Genomic DNA, 25,855 nt, shown 5'->3' with positions numbered 1-25,855 from the left:
CCAAAAACACAACCCAAAATGAAAAGTGGACCGATCGGGACAATATAGGTATCAAATGAAAGGTATTGGAGAGTAGAATACGAATATGGTAAATATGGTATTAAAATTTAAGTCTAAGTACCCATCGGGGCGCCCCAACCCCAAAACTTCCCCAAACAGACATATTAAACGTTCATTTCAATATGGGGCTCAAATGGAAAGTATTCGGGAGTAGATTTCGAATCTGGCATACAAAATCAGATCGAAGTATAGGGGGTCACGCCAAGCCTCAAAAGCGCCATTAGATCCATTATGACTATATGATACTTGGCTGAACGGATTTTCTTAAAATTTTCATAGATTGTGTAGGTTGGTCTGGAGGGAAACATAGGCTTTATAACCCCTAAAACGCCACCCATATCCGAAAGTGGTCCGATGGGCACAATAAGGGTATCAAATAAAAGGTATTAGAGACCAAAAAACGAATATGGTATTAAAATTTGGGTCCAAGTACCCAGCGGGCCGCCCCAACCCCGAAACTACTCTAAACAGATATATTCGAAGTTCATGTCAATATGGGGCTCAAATGCAAGGTATTAGGCAGTAGATTACAAATATGACATAAAACATTAGGTCCAAGTAATGGGAGGTTTCCCATCCTCAAATACCCCCCCATTTGGGCATATTAGACGATCATGGGTATGTGGTCATAAGCGTTGTACAAAGTTTTGGCAAGATTAGTCAATAAATGCGCTTGCAGTGGCTTTAGGAGTGTAAATCGGGAGATAAATATACCTAGCGGCGGAAAGAGCTGTACCGCAGGATTTTTTATAATGCCTGCAATGAAGTGTTCAGCCAACCACTTGTTTACGATGTGCGCGGCTAAAGGCAAGCAAAAACAATTGTCTATTTTTAGAACAAACAGCATTGTCTTTCGCTTCCATCGACACTGCTTATTTTTTGTCTACTCTTGGAAATATAAGTTTACTCTTTGTGCTTAGGTTGTACTCACATCCAACATAACGTTCAAGTGCTTGAATCACGCTACAGCCTTGAAAAATTGAGATATTGAGCTGAAATTTTGCACAGATCCGAATTTTGTCCATAGGCATGTTAAGTTCAAACATGGGCCAAATCGGATTCAAATTTGGTTATAGCTGCCATATAGACCGATCTTCTGCTTTAGGGGTTGGAGTCCATAGAACGCTCATTTATTTTTTCGATTTTGCTGAAATTTCGAACAGTCAGCTTTTTCGAGCCTACCGTGATCCCACTCGAATATGGTCTAGATAGGATCATATTTTGATGTATCTGCCATATAGACCGATCTGCCGATTTAGGGTCTTGAGACCATCAAAGCTGCATTTATTATCCAATTTCGCTGAAATTTGAAACAGTGAGTTTTTTTAATCTTCCCAATATTTGACACAAATATAGTTAAGATCGGACAATAGTTAGATATAGCTGTCATATAGGCCGATCAGCCGATTTAGGACCTGAAGCCCATAAAAGCTCCATTTACAATATTACCCGATTTCGCTTAAATTTTAAACAGAGTATTTTTAAGCTTCCCAAAATCTGACTCAAATATGGTTAACATCGGTCTACAGTTAGATATAGCTGTCATATAGACCGATATGCCGACTTAGGGCCTGAAGCCCTTAAATGCCGCATTTATTATACGATTTCGCTGGAAATTGAAACTGTGAGTTTTTTTAAACTCTCCGTCATCCGACCCAAATTTGTTCCATATCGGAACATATTTGAATATAGCTGCTATATAGATCGATCTTATGACATAGGTCATGGACCCATAAAAGTAGCACTTACAACCCAATTTAAGTTGGATTAGATTTCCCTTTATCCTGTCGTATAGACTTAATCCGATTTAAGGTTTTTGACCCCTAAAATTCACATTTATCTCCCGATTTTGTAGAAATTTGGTAGTTTTTTCAGGCCACTACATGTGAGTCTCATTTTGGCGGTTTTTTTCTTGTTTAATAGGAGGAGGGTGAGAGACCCAAATTGTGGCTTCTATGGCCTAAAACCCATATCGGATAAAAGATATATATGGTAGCTTTATTTAAATCTGAACCGATTTTGATGAAATTGTTCGCACATATTAAAACCCCAGAAAGAGCACTTCATGCCAAATTTTGTAAAGATAGGAGTCCAACATGGCGGTGTAGGGTATAAAATGCAAACTAAAGAGACAAATGTACAACAGCTCATTTATTCTGCCATGGCCATATTCTGAGAAGTTGTCATGGAATGACTACTAGCACTTTCATTGGCTGATAAAATGCTGTCTTTAAGGCCTTCTATAATGCAAGATGGCAAAAGTTGAGTGTGTATGTGTATCGGCTCTCTTGTAGGGTCAACTTTTAGAAGTGTTTATGAGCAGGGGCATTGGTTTCCACCGCTGGGTATATGTGAATTGGTTAACAAATGACCATTTTATTGCATTATTACTGCAAATCGGTCGATCATATATATGGAAGCTATGTCTAAACCTGAACCGAACCAATTTCAATAGGCTTCGTCTCTAGGGCGAAAAACATGCCTTTTCCAAATTTGAAGATGATCGGATGAAAACTGCGACCTGTAGTTTGTACACAAATTAACATGCACAGAAGGACAGACAGACGGACAGACAGACAGACAGTCGGACGGACAGACGGACAGACAGACGGACAGACAGACGGACAGACAGACAGACAGACAGACAGACGGACAGACAGACGGACAGACAGACAGACAGACAGACAGACGGACAGACAGACGGACAGACAGACGGACAGACAGACGGACAGACAGACGGACAGACAGACAGACAGACGGACAGACAGACGGACAGACAGACGGACAGACAGACGGACAGACAGACGGACAGACAGACGGACAGACAGACGGACAGACAGACGGACAGACAGACGGACAGACGGACAGACGGACAGACAGACGGACAGACAGACGGACAGACAGACGGACAGACAGAAGGACAAACAGACGGAAAGACAGACGGTCAGATAGACAGACTGACAAAGCTAAATCGAATCAGAAAATGATTCTGAGTCGATCGGTATACTTATCAATGGCTTCATCTCTCTTCCTTCTGGGTGATACAAACAAATTCATTAAGTTATCATACCCTGTACCCCATTAGTGGTGTAGGGTAAAAAATTAAAAAAAAAACCAACTTGAGTTTGCATTTCCTGTAACTTTTATAGTTTTGCAAACATCAGACACCGTTGGATTCGACTGCAAAATCTCTTTCAGTAGAAGTGCTGGGTGAAGCAATACTGTAAAGTTTTCTGTGAAAAACATCGATAAAACCAAATTTTTTGAGCCTTAAAAATTCAAGGTCGTTTGCAAGATCATAAACGCTGTAACTCCTTCATTTTTTCGAATTTCGAAAATTTTTCAGCATTCCGCAGTTCGAAATCCGAAGACGATTCGTAAAGTGAACAGAATTACTTGGAATTTCACATTTTATTTTTTTTGCATTTTTTTAGCAAGGCTAACCCCTTATGAAAATTTTCAATTTTTGATGGGAAAAAATTTTTCGAGTTGAGTATACAGTATTGAAGATAATGGCAAAAAATAGGTTTAGTGCAACTCCTATCTTTTTTCTTCAAGAAACAAGCTTAAAATCGCAACGTCAATATCCGAAAAAAGCTAAAAAAAATCAGCGTGAGTTAAAAATTGCTGTAACATCCTTTGTTTTGCGAACTTCAAAATTCTGAGCACACCATTGGATTCGTGAAGAAAATCTCTTTCCGTAATGGTGCTGGATGAAGCAATACTCTCTTCAATTTCCTTGAAAACTTTACGAGTATTGCTTCAAAATCGCATAACTGATATCCAAAAATTCAAAAAAAAACCAACGTGAGTTTGCAACTGCTGTAACTTCCTCAGTTTCCCGAACGTGTCAATTTTTTATACACCGTTGGATTCGTGACAAAAATCCCTTTCCGTAGAGGTGCTACATGAAGCGATGCTGTAAAGGTTGCTATGAAAAACATAGCAAAAACCAATTTATTTTGGGCGTAAAAATTCAAAGCTCTTTTCAAGGCCAACAACGCTGTGACTCCTTCATTTCTTCGAATTTCGAAAAATTCCAAGCATTCCGCATTTCGAAATTCGAAGACGATTCGTAAAATGAACAGAATTAAATGGAATTTCACATTTTATTTTTTTGCATTTTTTTATCAAAGGCTAATCCCTTATGAAAATTTTCAATTTTTGATGCGAAAAAATTTTTCGAGTTGAGTATACAGTATTGAAGATTATTGGCAAAAAATTCGGTTTAGTGCAACTCCTATGTTTTTCCTTCAAGAAACAAGCTCAAAATCGCATAATCAATATCCGAACAAGTAAAAAGGCGTTAAGTTCGGCCGGACCGAACTTTGGATACCCACCACCTCGGGTATATATGTAAACCACCTTTCATCAAAATCCGATGAAAATTGCATACCTTATGCATACCATTTACGACACGGATGTCGAAAAGCCTAACATAAGTTACAGTGTCAAATTTCACTGAAATCGGAATACTAATGCGCCTTTTATGGGGCCAAGACTTTAAATCGAGTTATCGGTCCACATGGCAGCTATATTAAAATCTATACCGATGTGGCCCAAATTGAAGAAGGACATCGAAGATCCTAACACAACTCACTGTCTTAAATTTCGGCAAAATCTGACAATAAATGCCCTTTTTATGGCCCCAAAACCTAAAACCGAGAGATCGGTGTATATGGCAGCTATATTCAAATCTGGGCCGATCTGGGCCATATTGCAGAAGTATGTCAAGGGCTTAACTTTACTCACTGTCATAAATTTTGGCGACATCGGATAATAAATAAGGATTTTATGGGTCCAAAACCCTAAATCTAGAGATTGGTCTATAAAGCAGCTATATTCAAATCTGGACCGATTAGAGCCAAATTGAAGAAAGATGTCGAAGGGCCTAAAACAACTCACTGTCCCAAATTTCAGCAAAATCGGATAATAAATGTGGCTTTTACGGCCCCAAAACCTTAAATCGAATATCGGTTTATATGGCAGCTATATTCAAATCTTGGCCAATCTGGCCAAATTGAAGAAGGACATCGAAGATCTTAACACAACTCACCGTCTCAAATGTCAGCGACATCGGACAATAAATGCCCCTTTTATGGCCCCAAAACCTAAAACAGATAGATCGGTCTATATGGCAGTTATTTCTAAATCTGAACCGATCTGTGCCATATTGCAGAAGTATGTCGAGGGGCTTTATTTAACTCCCTGTCTTAAATTTTGGCGACATCGGACAATAAATTCCCCTTTTATAGGCCCATAACCATAAATCGAGAAATTGGTCTATATGGCAGCTATATCCAAATCTGAACCGATCTAGGCTAAATTAAAGGAAGATGTCGCTGGGCCTATGACAACTCACTGTCCCAAATTTCAGCAAAATCGGATAATAAATGTGGCTTTTATGGGCCTAACACCCTAAATCGGAGGATCGATCTATATGGCAGCTATATCCAAATCTAAACCGATCTGTGTCATTTTGAAAAAGTATGTCAAGGAGCTTAACTTAACTCACTGTCCCAAATTTCGGCGAAATCTGACTATAAATGCGCCTTTTATGGGCCCAAAACCTTAAATCGGAGGATCGGTCTATATGGGGGCTATATCAAGATATGGTCCGACATAGCCCATCTCCAAACTTAACCTGCTTATGAACAAAAAAAGAATCTGTGCAAAGTTTCAACTCAATGTCTCTGTTTTTTAAAGACTGTAGTGTGATTTCAACAGACAGACGGACGGACACATCTAGATCGTCTTAGTTCTTTACGCTGTTCAAGAATATGTATACTTTATAGGGTCGGAAATGGATATTTCGATGTGTTGCAAACGGATGGAATATACCCCCATTCTTCGGTGGTGGGTATAACAAGTAAGAGCGTGCCGGGCCGAATCTTATAAACCCTTCACCATGGATCGCATTTATCGACTTCCATGAGCAGTATCACTTTTTAGGCAAACAAAGAATATTGAAAAAGAACTGTTATGCTATTGGAGGTATATATGGTCCGATTCGGATCATAAATGAATGCTGAACATTATAGAAGTCATTGTGTAATATTTCAGTTCATTCCGATAATAATTGCGCCTTTAAGGGGCTCAAGAAGCAAGTTCGGGAGATAGGTTTATGTGGGAGCTGTATCAAACTGTTGATCGATTCAGATCATATTAGACACGTATGTTGAACGTCATGATAGAAGCCGTTGTACAAAGAGGCTCTAGAGGCTCAAGAAGGCAAGATCCCAGATCAGTGTATATGGCAGCTATATCAGGTTAAGTACCGATTAGCGCCATACTTAGCACAATTGTTGGAAGTCGTAACAAAATTTCAGCCAAATCGGATGAGACTTGCGCGCTCTATTGGCTCAAGAAGTCAAGATCCAATTTACGTGCAGTATGTCAAGGGGCTTAACTTAACACACTGTCCTAATCGGATGAGAACTGCGCCCTCTAGAGGCTCAAAAAGTCAAGATCCCAGATCAGTTTATATGGCAGCTATATCAGGGTATGTACCGATTTGCGCCATACTTAGCACAGCTGTGGGAAGTCGTAACAAAACGCCTTATGCAAAATTTCAGCCAAATCGGATGAGACTTGCGCGCTCTTTTGGCGCAAGAATTCAAGACCCAAGATCGGTTTATATGGCAGCTATCAAAACATTTACCGATTTGAACCATACTTAGTGCAGTTGTTGGAAGTGATATCAAAACACCACGTGTAAAATTTCAGTAAAATCGGATGAGTATTGTGCTCTCTAGAGGCTCAAGAAGTCAAGTCCCAAGATCGGTTTATATGGCAGCTATTTGAAAACATGGACCGATTTGACCCATTTACAATCCCAACAGACCTATACTAAAAAAAAAGTATTTCTGCAAAATTTCAAGCGGTTAGTTTTAGTCCATCGAAAGTTAGCGTGCTTTTGACAGACAGACGGACGGACAGACAGATGGACGGACGGACAGACGGACGGAGAGACGGAAGGACAGATGGACGGACGGACAGACGGACTGATGGACGGACGGACGGACGGACAGACGAACGTACAGACGGACGGATAGACGGACGGACAGACGGACGGTCAGACGGACGGACTGACTGACGGACGGACATGGCTAGATCGCTCTGTAAAAGCTGAAGAAGTCAAGATCCAAGATCGGTTTGTATGGCAGCTATATCAGGTTATAGACCGATTTGAACCATACTCAGCACAGTTATTGGAAGTGATTCCAAATCACCACGTGCAAAATTTGAATCGAATCGGAATAGAATTGCGCTCTCTGGACGTTCAAGAAGTTGAGACCCAAGATCGACTATATTAAAACATGGACCGATTTGACCCATTTACAATACCAACCGACCTATACTAAAAAAAGTATTTGTGCAAAATTTCAAGCGTCTAACTTTACTCCTTCGAAAGTTAGCGTGCTTTCGACAGGCAGCCGGCGGACGGATAGACGGATGGACGGATAGACAGATGGACGGACAGACGGACGGACATGGCTAGATCGACTTACATTATGGGGTCTCAGACGCATATTTCGAGGTGTTACAAACAGAATGACGAAATTGGTATGCCCCCATCCTATGGTATATTAGAACATGAACCTATTTGGCCTATTTCCAATCCCAACAGACCTACACTAAAAAAAGTATTTGTGCAAAATTTCAACCGCCTAGCTTTACTCCTTCGAAAGTTAGCGTGCTTTCGACTGGGAAGACGGCAGACGGACGGACGGACTGACGGACGGACATTGCTAGATCGACTTACATTATGGGGTCTCAGACACATATTTCGAGGTGTTACAAACAGAATGACGAAATTAGTATACCCCCATCCTATGGTGGAGGGTATACAAATATTTTCACAAAAGTAAATATATTGCCGTTTGAATTGGTAACACTTCGTGTCAGTTACTCTGTATAAATTATCATAAACCTAGGTTTGGCATTTAAAAATTCAAATTTTAATTTAAATTCCAAAAAACAAAGTTTAAGATTTGATTTTCCGTTAAAATACATATCAGCCGAAAGTTTATAAAATATTGATAACGCATTCGAAAGCTCTCTGCTTACAACATGTTTTCATAGTTCCGTTTACCACATATACGCCAAGAAAATTTAGCTTCTGCTTGCTTTTTTTTTATCAAAACATTTCTATAAATAACATACACTGCATATAAATATGAGAGCTCTTATACAAACAAATTTTGAAATATATTTTTGGATTATTGTTGTGGCGTTTGTTTTTCTTGCTCTCGCACAACACTATTGCAGCAATTCAATGAACTTTGTTTTGTTTTCTATTTGCCTTTTGGCAAATCAAATTTGTACACAAAAACATTTGGTTTTAGAGGTGTAAGGTAAGGTGATTTTAGCAGTTTACTGCATAAACACGTGCCCAATTCGAGTGCAGAAATTGACAAAAGAGGTGTGACTTTATGGTTTAGTTGACATTCATCCAAATACTTAAACAAAGTGGCGTTGAAATTTGACAGCGATAGGGTATAGGAAATCAAGAGTAGAGCATTTTATTTGGTGGCGTTCAAAGACCATCCGCATAAACTCTTGAAGAATGATTAAATCTTAAAAGAATTCATGGCATGAGTCTGTAAAATTAATCGACAAGTCTTGTGCCGTTGATTGACACTCATCAATCAATTATGAATCTATGGTAGAGGGTTACACCATTGCCAATCTTTGATGGCAATGGGGTAACATTCGTTCAAAAAGGTGTCCAACAAGATCGGATAATATGGGAGCTATATCAGATTTATACTTGCCATGGTTGTTGGAAAGCTTGACATTATTTTACATACAAGTATCAGTCACAAAGGTATATGAATTCTGCCCGCCAGTAGCTCAAGAAATATACCTTATCCAGTGTTAAAGGCTATACTAGAATGTAGCTTAATTTTTGCCTTTGCAGATATTGCTGGCTGATCTCCGTTATTAACCATTAGCCATTGTGGCATTACAACTATAGCTGATAATTCAATTATTCTAATTCACTTTTTATACCCTCCACCATGGGATGGGGGTATACTAATTTCGTCATTTAGTTTGTTTTGATCGTCGTGAAATTTTATGTCGATCTAGCCATGTCCGTCCGTCTGTCCGTCCATCCATCCGTCAATCCATCCGCCCGTCCAACCGTCCGTCTATCCGTCCGTCTATCCGTCCGTCTATCCATCCGTCTTTCCGTCCGTCTATCCGTCCGTCTATCCGTCCGTCTATCCGTCCGTCTATCCGTCCGTCTATCCGTCCGTCTATCCGCCCGTCTATCCGTCCGTCTATCCGTCCGTCTATCCGTCCGTCTATCCGTCCGTCTATTCGTCCGTCTATCCATCCGTTTATCCGTCCGTCTATCCGTCCGTCTATCCGTCCGTTTATCCGTCCGTCTATCCGTCCGTCTATCCGTCCGTCTATCCGTCCGTCTATCCGTCCGTCTATCCGTCCGTCCGTCTATCCGTCCGTCCGTCTGTCTGTCGAAAGCACGCTAACTTTCGAAGGAATAAAGCTGGCCTTTGAAATTTTGGACAAATACTTCTTATTAGTGTAGGTCGGTTGGGATTGTAAATGGGCCATATCGGTCCATGGTTTGATATAGCTGCCGTATAAACCTATCTTGGGTCTTGACTTCTTGAGCCTCTAGAGGGCGCAATTCTTATTCGATTGGAATGAAATTATGCACGACGTGTGTTGTTATGATATCCAACAACTGCGTCAAGTACGGTTCGAATCGGTCCATGTTTTGATATAGCTGACATAAAAACCTATCTTGTGTCTTGAATTCTTGAGCCTCTAGAGGGCGCATTTCTTATCCGATTGGTATGAAATTTCGCACGACGCGTTTCGTTATGATTTCCAACAACTGTGCTTAGTATGGTTCAAATCGGTTTATAACCTGATATAGCTGCCATATAAACCGACCTTGGGTCTTGACTTCTTGAGCCTCCACAAGGCGCAATTCTTATTCGATTGGAATAAAATTTTGCACGACGTGTTTTGTTATGATATCCAACAACTGCGTCAAGTATGGTTCAAATCGGTTTATAACCCGATATAGCTGCCATATAAACCTATCTTGGGTCTTGACTTCTTGAGCCTCTAGAGGGCGCAATTCTTGTCCGATTTGAATGAAATTTCGCACGACGTGTTTCGTTATGACTTTCAACAACTGCGTCAAGTAGGGTTCGAATCGGTCAATAACCCGATATAGCTGCCATATAAACCGATCTTGGGTCTTGACTTCTGGAGCCTCTAGATGGCGCAATTCTTATCCGATTGGTATGAAATTTTGCACGATGTGTTTCATTATGGTTTCCAACAACTGTGCTAAGTATGGTTCAAATCGGCCTATAACCTGATATAGCTGTGATATAAACCGATCTTGGGTCTTGACTTCTGGAGCCTCTAGAGGGCGCAATTCTTACCCGATTGGTATGAAATTTTGCGCGGCGTATTTTGTTATGATATCCAACAACTGTGATGAGTATGGTTCAAACCGGTCCATAACCTGATATAGCTGTGATATAAACCGATCTTGGGTCTTGACTTCTTGAGCCTCTAGAGGGCGCAATTCTTAACCGATTGGTATGAAATTTCGCACGACGTGTTTCGTTATGGCTTCCAACAACTGTGCTAAGTATGGCGCAAATCGGTCCATAACCTAATATAGCTGCCATATAAAGCGATCTTGGGTCTTGACTTCTGGAGCCTCTAGAGGGCGCAATTCTTATCCGATTGGAATGAAATTTTGCACGAGGTGTTTTGTTATGATATCCAACTAAGTATGGTTCAAATCGGTCAATAACCTGATATAGCTGCCATATAAACCGATCTTGGGTCTTTAATTTTGGAGCCTCTAGAGTGCGCATTTCTTATCCGATTGGTATGAAATTTCGCACGACGTATTTTATTATGGTTTCCAATCACTGTACTAAGTATGGTTCAAATCGGTTTATAACCTGATATAGCTGCCATATAAACCGATCTTGGGTCTTGACTTCTTGAACCTCTAGAGGGCGCAATTCTCATCCGATTTTAATGAAATTTTGCACGACGTGTTTTGTTATGATATTCAACAACTGCGTCAAGTAGGGTTCGAATCGGTCAATAACCCGATGTAGCTGTGATATAAACCGATCTTGGGTCTTAACTTCTTGAGCCTCTAGCGTGCGCAGTTCGTATCCGATTGGTATGAAATTTCGCACGACGTGTTTCGCTATGACTTTCAACAACTGCGTCAAGTATGGTTCAAATCGATCCATAACCTGATATAGCTGTCATATAAACCGATCTTGGGTATTGACTTCTGGAGCCTCTAGAGGACGCAATTCCTATCCGGTTTGGCTGAAATTTTGCATGACGTGTTTCGTTATGACTTCCAACAACTGTGCTAAATAGGGTTCAAATCGGTTCATAACCTGATATAGCTGCCAAATAAACCGATCTGGGATCTTGACTTTTTGAGCCTCTAGAGGTTGCAATTATTATCCGATTTGCTGAAATTTTGTACAACGGATCCTCTCATGACCATCAATATACGTGTTTTTTTATGATCGAAACCGGTCTATAGCCTGATACAGCTCCCATATGAATCGATCTCCCTATTTTACTTCTTTAGCCCCCAAATGGCGCAAATCTTATTCTTATTGGCTGACATTTAACACAGATCTCCAACATATAATTTAATTGTGGTCCGAAGAGGACCATATTTTGGTATCGCTCTAATAGCAGATCAAATCTTTTTTTTTATGCTTTTTTTTTGCCTAAGAAGAGATGCCGGGAAAAGAACTCGACAATTGCGATCCATAGTGAAGGGTATACAAGATTCGGCCTGGCCGAACTTAGCACACTTTTACTTGTTTATTTTTATCACTTTGTTAAGTGTAGCGATTAACGCAAATTTTCATAATTTATCCACTTTCAACAGGTATTACAGGTGGTTGCTGCAATTCGGCGCCGTCTACAGCATCCAATTAGCCCTGCTAGAATGGCATTGCCGATGCCGATGTTATTGTAAGTGAGAGTAAGAACTCACATACCACAATCTTGTGGTTGTGTTTGTTGGTCTCGCTGTTAATAGAACCTGTAAGAGATTGATGCCTTTCACTCGTTGTTGGATCGTGCAACGTAAGAGTATTGCTGAGTATTGTTGCCCGCGCGGACTAGTGAAGTACAAAGTGCGATATAAGAATATAAATTTTACATTGTTTTTTTAGTGAAAAGGAAACATTTGTGCTACCAAAAAAAAAATCATAAAAATAAATAAAATATAAAAAAAATTAAGTGTTGATTGTAAACATAAAAAATTAAGTTTTTAATAAAAGTGTTTATTGATACAAATAAAATCAAGAGTATCCTCTAAAATCCTTGACGATTTTATTGTTTAGTGAAGAGTAATAACATAGAATTCCGGAAATAATAATTGTAAGTTTTTACTCTAATTTGAAAGTGATTATTATAAGTTTTTAATGACGCACAGTGGGATAGAACCAAAAAAACTAGTAAAAACCAGTAAGGAAGGGCTAAAGTCGGGCGGTGCCGACTGTATAATACCCTACACCTGCCCTATATGTACAATGTGGGAGCTATATCCAATTCTGAATCAATTTTTATGGACCTCGGCGAGCAAATATGTTCAAACTGTAATAACTACGGTTGACAAATGACAACATTACTGTAAATCGGACGAACATATATATGGGAGCTATATCTAAATCTGAACCGATTTCGAACAAACTTTATAGACATTGTGGAAGTCGTAGAGGAAATTGTCGTACGAAATTTTTTGGGAAGATTGGTCAATAAATGCGCTTGCATTAGCTCTAGGAGTAAAAATCGGGCGATATATGTATATGAGAGCTATATCAAAATCTGAACCGATTTCTATCACATTCTTCAGTAATGTCGAGAGTTATAAGAAAATCTTTCCTGCCAATTTGCGAGCGAATTATTGGGTTGCCTAAAAAGTAATTGCGGATTTTTTAAAAGAAAGTAAATGCATTTTTAATAAAACTTAGAATGAACTTTAATCAAATATATATTTGCCATTTTGTTCGATAACCTTTTGCCATCTTCCTGGCAAATTTAGTATTCCACGCTCATAGAACTTCTGGCCTTTATCTGCAAAAAACTGAACCAAGTGCGATTTTATAGCCTCATCATTGCCGAAAGTTTTACCATTTAAGGAGTTCTGCAAAGATCGAAATAAATGGTAGTCTGATGGTGCAAGGTCAGGGCTATATGGTGGATGCATCAAAAGTTCCCAGCCAAGCTCACTCAGTTTTTGGCGAGTGACCAAAGATGTGTGCGGTCTAGCGTTGTCCTGGTGGAATATGACACCTTTACGATTGATCGATTCTGGTCGTTTCTCCTTGATGGCTGTATTCAATTTGTCCAATCGTTGACAGTAAACATCCGAATTAATCGTTTGGTTCCTTGGAAGCAGCTCAAAATATACCACACCCTTCCAATCCCACCAAACAGACAGCATAACCTTCTTTTGGTGGATATCAGCCTTTGAAGTGGTTTGAGCTGGTTCACCATGCTTGGACCATGATTGTTTTCGACTAACGTTGTTGTAAACAATCCATTTTTCATCTCCAGTTATGATTCGTTTTAAAAACGGATCGAATTCATTGCGTTTAAGATGCATATCACAAGCGTCGATTCGGTTTGTTAAATGAATTTCTTTTAATACATGTGGTACCCAAATATCAAGCTTTTTCACCAGTCCAAGACTTTTTATGTGATAATGAAGGTTGATTTTGGTATATTTAACTTCTCTCCTATCTCACGCTCAGTTACATGAAGATCCAATTCGATTAATGTTTTGATTTGGTCATCATCAACTTCATTTGGCCGACCTGAACGTGGCTCATCTTTAAGTGAAAAATCTCCAGAACGGAATTTGCGAAACCAATTTTGACACTGTCTTCCTTTTAAGGCTTTACCACCATACACATCTCGTAACTTTTTAGCAACCTGCTCCGCGTTTTTTCCTTTACGGAAATAATAAAGTAAAATATGACGAAAATGCTCCTTTGTGGGCTCCATATTAAAATTGACGCCAAATTGACTAAGCTATGGGTCTATCTCTCTTCCTTCTGGGTGTTGCAAACAGTAGTGGTGTAGGGTATAAATATGCCATGTGAGAATGGATAGAGGTATATTTTTGAAATTTGGAATAGTTAGAGGTGAGGTGTTAGCGCAATCATGTGAATTTCAAGGCCCTTGGTTGTCCGGGCGCCTCTTGACAGGCCCCTAAAGTTGTTCACCACGGTATTTCGAAAATTCATTGGGGCTGCCAACTCTTCGTTTGTGGTCCGGTTTCCAATTTTTGTTTTTAGATGGAAAGTGCTTTTAAATCCCCCACCAAAAAGCCTGTTGAGGCCTGCAATATCTCGTGTTCAGTGATATTCGATTTTTTATTTGTTTTTTTTTTTTTTGCAATTTTGACCGAGATCTGCTTCGTATTTTGCAATTTATAAAGATTCTCTGTGGTTCGATTCTCATTTCTATGCATGATTTTAATCTGTGACAAAACTTGCAACGAACTTACCAAAAGCCAAAAAGTACACATTTTATTATTCAGTCAAAAGTTGTACTGTTTGGATGTCAAAAACTATATGGCAGCTATATCCAAATCTGTACTGATCGGGGCCAAAATGACAAAAGATGTCGAAGGGCCTAACACAACTCACTGTCCCAAATTTCAGCAAAATCGGATAATAAATGCGGCTTTAATGGGCCTAAGACCCTAAATCGGATGATCGGTCTATATGACAGCTATATCCAAATCTGATCCGATCTGGGCCAAATTGACGAAAGATGTCGAAGGGCCTAACACAACTCACTGTCCCAAATTTCAGCAAAATCGGATGATAAATGTGGCTTTTATGGGCCTAAGACCCTAAATCGGCGGATCGGTCTATATGGCAGCTATATCCAAATCTGGGCCGATCTGGGCCAAATTGACGAAAGATGTCGAAGGGCCTAACACAACTCACTGTCCCAAATTTCAGCAAAATCGGATGATAAATGTGGCTTTTATGGGCCTAAGACCCTAAATCGGAGGATCGGTCTATATGGCAGTTATATCCAAATCTGGACCGATCTGGGCCAACTTGAATAAGGATGTCGAAGGGCCTAGGGCAACTCACTATCCCAAATTTCAGCAAAATCGGATAATAAATGCGGCTTTAATGGGCCTAAGACCCTAAATCGGATGACCGGTCTATATGACAGCTATATCCAAATCTGGGCCGATCTGGGCCAAATTGACGAAAGATGTCGAAGGGCCTAACACAACTCACTGTCCCAAATTTCAGCAAAATCGGATGATTAATGTGGCTTTTATGGGCCTAAGACCCTAAATCGGAGGATCGGTCTATATGGCAGCTATATCCAAATCTGGGCCGATCAGGGCCAACTTGAATAGGGATGTCGAAGGGCCTAGGGCAACTCACTGTCCTAAATTTCAGCAAAATCGGATAATAAATGTGGCTTTTATTGACCTAAGACCCTAAATCGGCGGATCTGTCTATATGGTAGCTATATCCAAATCTGGACCGATCTGAGCCAAATTTACTAAGGATGTCGAAGGGTCTAATACAACTCACTGTCTTAACTTTCAGCAAAATCGGATAATAAATGCGGCTTTAATGGGCCTAAGATCCTAAATTGGATGATCGGTCTATATGGCAGCTATATCCAAAATTTTGGCCGATCTGGGCCAAAGTGACGGAGGATGTTAAAAAGCCTAACACAACTAACTGTCCCAAATTTCAGCAAAATCGGATAATAAATGCGGCTTTAATGGGCCTAAGACCCTAAATCGGAGGATCGGTCTATATGGGGGCTATATCAAGATATAGTCCGATATAGCCCATCTTGGAACTTAACCTGCTTATGGACAAAAAAAAGTATCTATGCAAAGTTTCAGCTCAATATCTCTATTTGTGAAGACTGTAGCATGATTTCAACAGACAGACGGACAGGCGGACAGACTGACGGACATGTCTAGATCGTCTTAGATTTTTTCGCTGATCAAGAATATATATACTTTATAGGGTCGGAAATGGATATTTCGATGTGTTGCAAACGGAATGACAAAATGAATATACCCCCATCCTTCGGTGGTGGGTACAAAAATTAATAGAGATATCTACGCAATTCTTTTTAACTTTTGCATATCAAAGTATCTTTGAAAATCCATAAATAATTATTTTCCCAATTTTTTTCACAGATATACCCAAAATACCCATTTTGGGCAAATATAGTTTCCAAATCGGCATTTTTTACTAAATTTGCTGTGGATGCCACAAATATAGTTAAGTTGAAAAAAATGTTTGCACGGGTTTAAGGGATGTATGGAGAAGAGGTGTGCATGTGAGTTGTCGACTCACATGTATTGTGTTGCCCAAAAAGTAATTGCGGATTTTTCATATAGTCGGCGTTGACAAATTTTTCACAGCTTGTGACTCTGTAATTGCATTCTTTCTTCTGTCAGTTATCAGCTGTTACTTTTAGCTTGCTTTAGACATAAAGTGTAAAAAAGGTATATTTGATTAAAGTTCATTCTAAGTTTTATTAAAAATGCATTTACTTTCTTTTAAAAAATCCGCAATTACTTTTTGGGCAACCCAATATATATTTGGGACAGAGAGTTAAGCTAAGCCCCTCTACATATTTCTGCAATTTTGTCTAGATCGATCAAGATTTGTATATAGCTGCCATATAGACCGATATCTCGATTTATAATCCGATTTAACTGAAATTTGACACATTGACTTATGTTAGGCTTTTCGACATCCATGTTGTATATGGTTCAGATCGGTTTATTTTCAGATATAGCTACAAAAAAGACCAATATTTTGTTATACACAATTGAACAATGACTTGTTCTTAATAGTTTTTGGTCCAAATCGGATTTCGATATAACTGCTATGGGACATAAGGTATGCAATTTCCAACGGATTTTGATGAAAGGTGGTTTACATATATAACCGAGGTGGTGGGTATCCAAAGTTCGGCCCGGCCGAACTTAATGCCTTTTTACATGATTTACCTTGGTTGGGGATCTCCCCCAGGTTATTCGGCCCCAAAGTTACATACAAGTATTGTGTTTTCGAATTAGGATAAGGATGCACACAAGATTTCGCTTAAAACGGTGCATCCATCTCTAAGATTTTATTTAACACAGAAGATGAGTGGCCAAGGTGGCGTATGACGTATAACGTTAATGGGTCTTATTATCAAATAGTGATCATACGCACCCATAGACAATAAATTTAATAAAGAAATTATTTTTATACCCGCAAATATCCAGAGAGCTATACCTAGGTATATCTAGTCATTCCGTTTGTACATCTTGAAATATGGATCTTCTTCGCAATAAAGTTTATACATTGTGGATCGTCTTGAACTTCTAAGTCGATCTAGTCATGTTCGTCCGTCTGTCGATATCACGAAAACTGTCGAACGAATAAAGATACTCGCTTGAAATTTTGTACACATACAGTTTATTGACGTAGATCGTTGGGGATTGAAAATGGGCTATACGGATTCAGATTTGGAAATAGCTCCCATAACCAGCTCTTGGGTGCTTGGCAGCCGCAATTATAATCCGATTTGGCTGAAATTTAGCTCGTAGAGTTCTAATATGATATTTAACAACCGTGTCAAGTAGACTAGAAATCGGTGCAAAACCTTATATAGCTCCCAAATAAACCGATCTCCCGTTTTAAGATCTTAAACACCTGGAAGTTAAGTTCTTAAATGGGCAAAATCGCACTATAAATGGTTTAGTTTATCAATTTCATGCTATGACCTAAAATACTCAACCGAATTCTTTCGCAACACGTCGTGGACGTTAACTAAACGCCGTAGTATTTTGTATTTTGCATATTGGGATCATGAGGGGAAAAATAGAGGGTATGAGTTTCACTTATTCCTTTTGGTTGTTGGGACACTCTAATGGTGGTATCTATATACCACATATTGGTTGCCCAAAAAGTAATTGCGGATTTTTTAAAAGAAAGTAAATGCATTTTTAATAAAACTTAGAATGAACTTTAATCAAATATACATTTTTAAACACTTTTTTTCTAAAGCAAGCTAAAAGTAACAGCTGATAACTGACAGAAGAAAGAATGCAATTACAGAGTCACAAGCTGCGAAAAAATTTGTCAACGCCGACTATATGAAAAATCCGCAATTACTTTTTGGGCAACCCAATAAATATTTATATTGTTAACCCATTTTGCTTTTTAAATTAAACATGTATGCATTATATTTCTGTTTATCATACATATTTTCAACATTAAGATATATGTGGTTAATTTTAAATATAATTGGGCATTTTGATCTGGTTAATATAATGTGCATAACATATAATTATTTGAGTTCAAGGTTATGGTATTGGCTCAGTAACAAAGAATTTTCAGTAACGAGTTTTTAACAATTTTTATACCCTCCACCTTAGGATGGGGGTATACTAATTTCGTTATTCCGTTTGTTAACATCAAAATATTAATTTGAGACCCAATAAAGTAAATCAATTTATCGTCTTGGCATTCTATGTCGATTTAGCAAGGTCCGTCCGTCTGTTTCCCTCTCTGTTTCCCAACTTTCAGAGGAGTAAAGCTAAGCGTTTGAAATTTTGTACAAATATTCGGCATTAGTGTAGGTTAAGAAATGCAAATTTGCCCATGAACATTCCCCTTAATGCTCAATGATAAGGGACCCGCTTTTTATATCCAAGTTCGAATGGCTTGCCGTAGTTCGACAACTCTTTGTGGAGAAGTTTTTTCATCGAATAGTACCTAACAAACTTAGCTAGCATTAGAAGGGGATAACCACCACTAACAATTTGTTATACCATAGGAAGGGGGTATACTAATCTAGTTATTCCATTTGAAACACCTAGAAATATTGATCTGCGACCCCATAAATAATATATATTGTGGATCGTCTCGACATTCTGAGTCTAACTAGCCATACCCGTCTGTTCGTCTGTCGAAATAGCAGTCGAACACGTAAAGCTATCCGCTTAAAATTTTGCACAGATATATTCTTATTAATGTAGGTCGTTGGGGATTGCAAATTGTCCCTATCGGTTCAGATTTGGATATAGCCCCATATAAACCGATCCCTTGACTTGATTTCTTGATCCCTTAGAATCCTCAATTTTCATCCGATTTGTCTGAAATTTGGAACAAAGGCTTGGGTTATGACTTCCAACGTGCATGTCAAGTATGATTTGAATCGGTCTATAAACGGATATAGCTCCCATATAAACCGATCCCCGGATTTGATTTTTTGAGCGTTCAGAAGCCTCAATTTTAATCCGATTTGGCTAAAATTTGGAACAAGTACTTGTGTTGTGGCTTCCAACATCCATCCCAAGTATCATCCGAAGTGGTATATATACAGATATAGCCCCCATATAAACTGATCCCTGGATTTGACTTCTTGAGCCCTTGAAGCTTAAATTGTCATACGATTTAGCTGAAATTGGAAAAAAACGACTTTAGTTATGACTTCCAACATCTATACCAAGTATGATCCGAATTGGTCCATAAACAGATATAGCCCCCATATAAACCGATCCCCGGATTTGACTTCTTGAGCACTAGAAGTCTCAATTTTCATCCTATGTGGCTGAAATTTGGAAAAAGGACTTGAGTTATGGCTTCCAACACCAGTGCCAAGTATGATCTCCAGAACCGATCCCCAGACTTCTGACTTCTTCAGCCCTTTGAAGCTTAAACTTTCACCAGATTTGGCTGAAATTTGGACCAAAACCCAATCTTGTGACTTGCAACATCAGTGCCAAGTATTATCTGCATCGGCCAATATGGTGATACGAGGGTTCCCTTCTATTGGGTTGCCCAAAAAGTAATTGCGGATTTTTCACATAGTCGGCGTTGACAAATTTTTTCACAGCTTGTGACTCTGTAATTGCATTCTTTCTTCTGTCCGTTATCAGCTGTTACTTTTAGCTTGCTTTAGAAAAAAAGTGTAAAAAATGTATATTTGATTAAAGTTCATTCTAAGTTTTATTAAAAATGCATTTACTTTCTTTTAAAAAATCCGCAATTACTTTTTGGGCAACCCAATATAATTCGGGATTAGAGAACAAAATCAAATATTAATCATCGAAAAACGCTTTACTGTTTTTCAAAATATTCTCTATTAAGATTTATACACTTTTCAATGCGTTTGAACCAATTGTCGGAGCACTTTTGCACTCTGTTTGAGGTATCACCAAAACATGCGTCCTGAACGCATCAATCGCTTCTTCAGGTGCCGAAAAACGTTGACTTCTCATTTTATTTTTTTCGTACGGGAATAAAAAGAAGTCATTCGGTGCTAAGTCAGGACTAGACGGCGGATAACTCATCAAATCGATGTTTTGAGTTCTCAAAAATGCAGTTGTTTGAGCCGATGTGTGAGACCTTGCACTGTCGTGGTGAAGAGTGATCCGTCTTCGGTGGTTGGTTTTCCTGATTTCTTGGAAGACAACTGGCAAACAAATGGTTGTGCACCACTCAGAATTGACTGTTCTGCATTGTTCTAGTGGTACGATTGTGACTTGTCCAGTTTTTCCGATCATTTGCTTGGAAGTGCTTCGTGCTCGAGCAACTTTTGTAAGATTTGGTTCATATTGAAACACCCATACAGTCGACTGCTGGTTACTTCCGGGCCCATGCGCGTAAATCCACGATTTATCACCTGTCACGATGTCATAGACGTGTTTCGAAGCACCGCGATCGTATTTTTGGGCATTTCTTTCGTCCATTCGACACTAGCCTTTTTTTTGAGCGATTGACAAATTGTGTGGGGTCCAACGAGAACATATTTTAAATGTTCATGCAGTATTGAATGTATGGTGGTACCATTAATGCCTAAGATTGTCTCAATCTCACGATAGATCACGATAGACGATTTTGCAATATCAGTTGGCGCACAGCTTCAATGTCTGATTTTGGACGACCTAATAAATATATCTTGGAGTGACATATTGGGCTGCCCAAAAAGTAATTGCGGATTTTTTAAAAGAAAGTAAATGCATTTTTAATAAAACTTTGAATGAACTTGAATCAAATATACTTTTTTTACACTTTTTTTCAAAAGCAAGCTAAAAGTAACAGCTGATAACTGACAGAAAAAAGAATGCAATTACAGAGTCACAAGGTGTGAAAAAATTTGTCAACGCCGACTATATGAAAAATCCGCAATTACTTTGGGTAACCCAATATTTATTAGGTCGTATGTCTTGGAGTGAACTACGACCTAGGTTAAATTTATCGTACCATCGATAAACACTGGTCCTTGGTGGAGCTTCATCGCCAAAAGTTGTACTGAGTTCATCGGTGCACTGCTGTTGAGTTTCGACTTTATATATATTCTTGATCAGCGTAAAAATCTAAGACGATCTAGCCATGTTCGTCTGTCTGCGTGTTGAAATCTCACTACAGTCTTTAAAAATAGAGATATTGAGTTGTAACTTTGCACAGATTCTTTTTTTTTGACCATAGGCAGGTTAAGTTCGATGATGAGCTATATCGGACTATATCTTAATATAGCCCCCTTATAGACCGATCCGCCGATTTAAGGTCTTAGGCTCATAAAAGCCACATTTATTATGTGATTTTGCTGAAATTTGGGACATTTAGTTATGTTAGACCATTCGACAACCTTCTTCAGTTTGGCCCCGATCGGTCCAGATTTAAATATAGCTAGCATATAGACCGATCTCCCGATTTAATGTTTTGGGCCCATAAAAGGCGCATTTATTGCCCGATTTTGCCAAAATTTGGGATAATGAGTTGTATTATGCCCTTCGATATCCCTCTTCAATTTGGTCCACATCAGTCCAGATTTGGATATAGCTACCATATAGACCGATCTCTCGATTTAAGGTTTTGGGCCCATAAAAGGCGCATTTATTGCCCGATTTTGCCGAAATTTGGAACAGTGAGTTGTGTTAGGCCTTTCGATATCCTTCTTTAATTTGATCCAGATCGGTCCTGATTTAAATATAGCTACCATATAGACCGATCTCTCGATTTAATGTTTTGGGCCCATAAAAGGCGCATTTATTGTCCGATGTCGCTGAAATTTGGGACAGTGAGTTGTGCTAGGCCCTTCGACATCCTTTTTCAATTTGGCCTAGATCGATTCGGATTTGAATATAGCTGCCATATAGACCGATCTCTCGATTTAAAGTTTTGGGCCCACAAAAGGCGCATTTGTTGCCCGATTTCACCGAAATTTGGGACAGTGAGTTGTGTTAGGCCCTTCGACAACCGTCTTCAATTTGGCCCAGATCGGTCCAAAATTGGATATAGCTGCTATATAAACCGATCTCTCGATTTAAAGTTTTGGGCCCATAAAAAGCCCATTTACTGTCCGATTTCGCCGGAATTTAGGACAGTGAGTTGTGTTAGGCCCTTCGACATCCCTCTTCAATTTGGCTTAGATCGGTCCAAAATTGGATATAGCTGCCATATAAACCGATCTCTCGATTTAAGGTTTTGGGCCCATAAAAGGCTAATTTATTGTCCGATGTCGCCGAAATTTGACACAGTGAATTATGTAAAGATTTTCGATATCCGTGTCGTATATGGTTCAGATTGGTCCATATTTGGATATGGCTACCAAAGAGACCAATATTTTGTTCTTTAAAATTGAACAATGACTGAACAATGAGCAATAAATTAGGACCAAATCGGACCGTATTTCGATATATTGGGTTGCCCAAAAAGCAATTGCGGATTTTTCATATAGTCGGCGTTGACAAATGTTTTCACAGCTTGTGACTCTGTAATTGCATTCTTTCTTCTGTCAGTTATTAGCTGTTACTTTTAGCTTGCTTTAGAAAAAAAGTGTAAAAAAAGTATATTTGATTAAAGTTCATTCTAAGTTTTATTAAAAGTGCATTTACTTTCTTTTAAAAAATCCGCAATTACTTTTTGGGCAACCCAATAGATGCTATGGGGGCATAAACAATTCATTTTTCACAGGATTATGACGAAAGGTGGGTATCCAAAGTTCGGCACGGCCGTACCTAACGCCTTTTTACTTGTTTTAAATTGAAATTGTCCGTCTTGAACTTGATAAATACAATCCATCGACCCCGCCGATCTTATCGCGCTTTTACTCAAAATTATTGGAAAATCATATCAAAGCACTTTCGGTGTTTATTGACTACTGTTTTGATTCAAAGATTAATTTGTTGCTTTATTTTCCCCTCTTTTTCTTCAAAAATATTCCCCTCCCTTTGTCCTATTCGCTCTAATTATTACAAATGTTTAAAGCAAAAACCCACGTGAGTAGGTGCGTAGGTGATGCCTCATAGAAATAATCTTATCAATTTACTGAGAATCGTTGTCGAAACCATCTTCTAATAGGTTTTCTTGGTTTCGGTTGAAACAATTGCCAATATCGGCGCCAGCAGGCATAGCTGGCGTATTTGACAGGTATGCATGCTTGGTGGGTGTTGGTGTAGGATGGGGGGCCTATTGCCACATTTCACTGCCAAGCGAAACAGACACACGCACGGAGAATTCAAAGTCAAAGCGCATAGTAGCGTCACCGTTTTTTATGTAGGTACGTACATATTTTCGAAATGATCTATGGCGTGTTGTGTTTTTTAATTAAATTCCTCTAAATATTCTCTTTTGACGAATGCTAGGTGAAAATAAAGAAGAGCCAAGTGATAGAAATGCAGTGAGTTAGACATCTTCATATGAGTATCCAAGTGAATAAAATGCAAATAAAAAATTGATAAATAAAGGGTGGGTTTTTAAGGCTGATAGAACTTTTAACAGAAATAATGAAAAGAAGATTTTTTTTACTTATTACAACCTTCACCATAGAATTGGGGGTGTACTAACTTCAAAAGACGAGGCTAACCAAAACAGTGGTGGGAGTTCCGAATCCTGACTATGGTCCGGTTTCTACATAAAAATCTCCACCATTGTAGCGCCGCTTCGGCGGCATTAAAGGTCCTCCTCATGGCAGGGGGATTTGACGAGGTTCTTATGCAGTAACCATAGGTGTGTGAATGAATGGCTCGTGAACTGAGATTCCGGGATTTAAACTACTCAAGGGTACGGGAATGGGAGACACAGAGCCTGTATTATTGCAAAGAGTAGTGTAAATGGTTTTCTTCATCCGTTGCTAAACACTGAAGATTCAACAGTAGCCTGCCTTGGAATTAGTAAGTCTCATTGCTGGCATGCTTTTCTATGCACGGCAAACAATTCAGAGATGCCGCCTTCAACCCTTAAGTTGCTGGATGAAGCCGCTTCCGTAGGGAGAAAGAGCCTCATTGTAGGAAGTGATGCTAATGCACCTCACCAGATATGGGGAAGTTCGGATGTCAACGAAAGGGATGAGCTGCTTATCGAATAATAATAAGGGGTATAAACCGACCTTTATTACCAGGAACAGGCAGGAGGTACTATTGGGTTGCCCAAAAAGTAATTGCGGATTTTTTAAAAGAAAGTAAATGCATTTTTTATAAAACTTAGAATGAACTTTAATCAAATATCCTTTTTAACACTTTTTTTCTAAAGCAAGCTAAAAGTAACAGCTGATAACTGACAGAAGAAAGAATGCAATTATAGAGTCACAAGCTGTAAAAAATTTGTCAACGCCGACTATATGAAAAATCCGCAATTACTTTTTGGGAACCCATTAGATATTGCCTTTGTATCGGAAGATAGAACCGCTAGAATATGCGACTGAGAAGTGTTGGATGACCATAGCTTCTCTGATCATCGCTATATTAGTTCCAGCCTTGAAGAAAATATTGCAGAAGTGGTCCCTTGGTTTGGACAGAAGAAAGGCAGATGGGGAGTAATTTCTGCACAAATTCTGCACGTCTATCCTTTCTAGATCAGAAAAGGAAGTGACAACTGCCGAGGATATAGACATAATGGTCAAGCGGATCACGAAGGCCCTGAATGACTCGTTTGGGTCATCATGTCCTAGTGCCAAACCAAGGGGCAAACAGCTACCGCCATGGTGGACCCCAGAGCTGGAGCTAAGGAAGGAATGCAGAAAACTCTTCAACAGAGCGAAAGCCATAAGAGCACCAGACGATTTGAACATCTATAAGGCTGAGCGGAGGTCACCGTAGCGCAGAGGTTAGCATGTTCGCCTATGACGCTGAACGCCTGGGTTTGAGTCCTGACGAGATTAATGCTGATAACATTTGTGAGGTACTATACCTTGTAAAACTTCTCTCCAAAGAGGTGTCGCACTGCGGCACGCCCTTTGGACTCGGCTATAAAAAGGAGGCCCTTATCATTGAGCTTAAAACTTGAATTGGACTGCATTCATTGATATGTGAGATGTTTGTTCTTGTCCATTAGGGGAATGTTCATGGGCAAAATTTGCATTTGCATAAGCCTGAGCTAAGAAAATACAAGGACGAGCTGAGAAAGGCTCCGAGCAAATCCTGAATAGAATTCTGCAGCTCCGTGGAGGATTCATCTGAGGCCTCTAGGCTAAGGAAGATTATGTCCTGGAGACCTTTTACGGTGGGGTATATTCAGAAGCCAGAGAATGTATGGACAATGTTTAAAGAGGAAATACTAGAACTATTCGTTGGAACACATTCCCGGGATATTCTCCAACGGTCAACATGGCGCCAGAAAAGATTGTCACTGGTATGCATTTGTCGGAGGTTATAAAGGAAATTATGTCTGGGCCGAAAATCCTTTGATTTGTAATAAAGAGATTGTCACTGGTATGCATTTGTCGGAGGTTATTAAGG

The 25,855-nt window shown here is 39.2% G+C and overlaps 1 protein-coding gene across 2 annotated transcripts in view; it reads left to right on the top strand.

Moving 5' to 3' along the window:
* The window catches only part of LOC106084710 (aquaporin), a 225,974-nt gene that overhangs the window by 141,840 nt on the left and 58,279 nt on the right, over window positions 1–25,855 (top strand). The window contains exon 1 of one of the 2 annotated variants that reach the window (XM_013248594.2): window positions 12,412–12,489. The exons of the other annotated variant lie outside the window; for it this stretch is intronic. The gene's annotated coding sequence lies outside the window, so the exon portion shown is untranslated. Of the gene's footprint in view, window positions 1–12,411; window positions 12,490–25,855 lie in introns of those variants that run through there. 2 annotated transcript variants of the gene reach the window in all.

This window comes from Stomoxys calcitrans, chromosome 2 (assembly GCF_963082655.1).
Source record: "Stomoxys calcitrans chromosome 2, idStoCalc2.1, whole genome shotgun sequence".
NCBI classification, from domain to species: Eukaryota; Metazoa; Arthropoda; class Insecta; order Diptera; family Muscidae; genus Stomoxys; species Stomoxys calcitrans.
The sequence above is the reverse complement of the archived record's forward strand: the minus strand, read 5'-3'. Positions and strand labels throughout refer to the sequence as shown.